This window comes from Symsagittifera roscoffensis, chromosome 6, assembly GCF_963678635.1.
Source record: "Symsagittifera roscoffensis chromosome 6, txSymRosc1.1, whole genome shotgun sequence".
Classification (NCBI taxonomy): Eukaryota; Metazoa; Xenacoelomorpha; order Acoela; family Convolutidae; genus Symsagittifera; species Symsagittifera roscoffensis.
In genome coordinates, this window is record NC_087067.1 from 58570487 (window position 1) to 58573516 (window position 3030).

Below are 3030 nucleotides of genomic sequence, written 5' to 3' on the forward strand. Positions count from 1 at the left end.
CCCGCCAATCAGGCTGTTGCAATTTTTTTTCTAGTACTGATAAATCGTCGAGTAAGTTATGAGTTTACTTGGTCGTAGTTTGATCTAACAAATCGGAAGCTGAGCTGGGCGAAACAAGCCGGTTTTTTCAAACAAAAACCTAATTAAGAAAAGTGTTTTCGACTATCTGAATAATTTGCGAATTCGACCTTTGTCCGATACACATTTCTCTATAAGGCTCAGAAAAAATTTTTGCTGATAGTGTTTTAAATTTCATAAGTTAAAAAGCAGTGAATTTCACAATTTTTACCTTAAGGGTTTTGACTCGACAACTAATTCTAAGAAAGCTTAATTGGCCCAATTTTTTGATGAAGGAAAATTTTTTTCTCAAAATCAAATTTTTTGTAAATCACCAGCATAGCAGGAAGTTTGCTTTTCAATGTATCGAAAAGTTGAATTCAGTTGCAGTTTTCCATTTATAGATTTTTGATCAAGGTCTTGTTATTGTCTTTATTAGTTTAGATTGCCGAGTTCTTGTAAAAAAAAACTTTTCACAGAATCTTTTTGTTTTTCAATGATTTCAGCTTAACAAGAAATGTTTAAAAATAAGCATTCGCAGTTTTTGTCTGCCTGAATGCAATAGAGAACAAAACTTGACATGGAACGAATTTTTTGGCAATGACAGTAGAATGAGTTTAAAATAGCTCAGACGTCCGGAACTTAAAAAAAATTGAAACCAATTTTTCTCTTTTCACTTCAGCATAGCAAAAAAACTCTACTGCTATAATTGTTTTTTTTCCTGTCTGAAAATGCTTGTCATAGCACAATTATGATCATTTTATTCTGATCATAACAGTAAAAACCTATAAATTCTCAAATAGCCGTTTTTATCGAAAAATGTTTTTTTTTCTCAAAACAAGTTTGTTTTACAGATTTCAGCTCATAGAAAAAGCTTTTGTTTCTTTTCTTCAACATATTGAAACTGTGCATGATTAGGAAATCAACTAATCCAGAAATAGCCCGCATACAAAAAACACAAAATTACTGGTGGATGTAGAGAAAATTGAACGTGAACTAGTGAAAAAGGCACTCACCCAAAAACTTTAATTGGCTCAATTACAAGATTTGCAAATTTCTTGTTTTCGAAAAAAATAATTGGGGGATTGTTGGACAACTCGTTCAATGAGGTTCCCGTACCTTACAAAAACTTGGAAACCAGATCTGAGCATCGTAAAATCTTGCCTATTTCAGATCTCGTCCAGACATGGTGCATGTTTCGTTTGGACATGGACATGTCTGAATCAGGACTGAGGCAGGCATGGATTCCATCACAAAAGCAGATCTGCTCAAGGCCTGATTCAGACCTGGAGCACACATGGGTCAGACCTGTTGCAGATCTGCAACAGGTCTGACCCATGTGTGCCCCAGGTCTGAATCAGGCCTTGAGCAGATCTGCTTTTGTGATGGAATCCATGCCTGCCTCAGTCCTGATTCAGACATGTCCATGTCCAAACGAAACATGCACCATGTCTGGACAAGATCTGAAATAGGCAAGAATTTACGATGCTCAGATCTGGTTTCCAAGTTTTTGTTGGATAGATTTCCACTCACTAAAACTTCAAAAAGACTCCGGGGCAGATCGATTCAAGGGTCTTAAAACAGTTTTGATCAATTTTTTTTGCAGATTTTGGGAATTCAAAATGTGACCACCAGGTTGAAGACTGGGTTTGGGGTTGGGAATTTTGTCAAAATGTGACCAAGGTATCAAAATCCCAAAAAATGCCCAAAAACTTTTGAAAACCCATTAAAAACCCAAAAAGCTGCTTAAAACTGTTATTGATGACATGGACGCCAACCAAAACACAGAAATCTCTCTCGAGCCCTCCCAAACCTCTCAAAACCAACCTAGACCTTTTTTATCTGAACACCGGCCGAAAAACCAATAATTACACACAACACAATACCTAAACCAGATTTATGCTTCTGAGCCCCAAAAACTAAAAAACAGTAAAGAAAACCTCAAAAAAGGAGAGAAAACAATAATTAGAGGTTCAAAACACTGAAAACGGCTAACTGATAGTTTCAAGTATTAGTTTTCTCCAGAATATATGTTTTTTCTAAATATTTATTTTTTTGCCCCTACTTTCTCGAAAAAGTTATTATTTCGTCAACAGTAGTTTTAATGAAATCGATTTGAACATTCAATTTTGATTGAGTAGAATTACTCTATAATATCTCACATTCCTGGTTTCTTTAAAATTATGCATATTTTTCTGACGTTCAATTTCATAAGGTTTTTCGTGGCTAGGCAGATTTTTTTTTTAATTTTCGAATTCTGTTTGAATTACAAGCTATCAACATAAGTTTTGAATATAAATAACTGACCAAGACAGTCAAAGAGCTCTATGAAACCTCATACAGCCGTTTTCAAAGAAAAAAAAATTATATCAAAACCAATTTTCTTTTTATGAATACAGCACAGCAGGAATCTTTCAATCTGTAATCACTGATCAAACAGTCTGAAAATGGCATTAATACATCACATCAAAGTACAGTTGGATCTAGGCACTAAAATAATTATAGGTTAGCTTCACCAGGGCTTCGTTCCGAGAAAGTAGAATCTGAATTTAAAAAAAGCCCAATCCCAACTTCTTGCCATGGCTCACCTCCAATTTTCTCAATATCTCTTTTTTCAAAAAACTGATATTATGCATCACTGGAGAGCGCTAAGCATAGGCTTAGCAGATGAGCAATCAAAAGTTATTTTGAAGAATTGAGGCAACCTGAGCTAACTTATAATTATTTTAGTGCCTAGATCCAACTGCACTTTGATGTGTGATGACAGCATTCTAATCATATATATGCACAGATGGCCATTTTCTAAAAAACCTTCTCGGTACAAATTTTCGAATAGTCCAGCACAGCTGGAAAAGTGTTCTATTAAAAGGGTGATTATGTAAATTGAACAGTTTCTATATCAGACTTGCACTTTGATCAGAAAGCTTTTTTGATCAAATTTTTTTTTAGCTAAAATTTGATCAGTATAGTGAT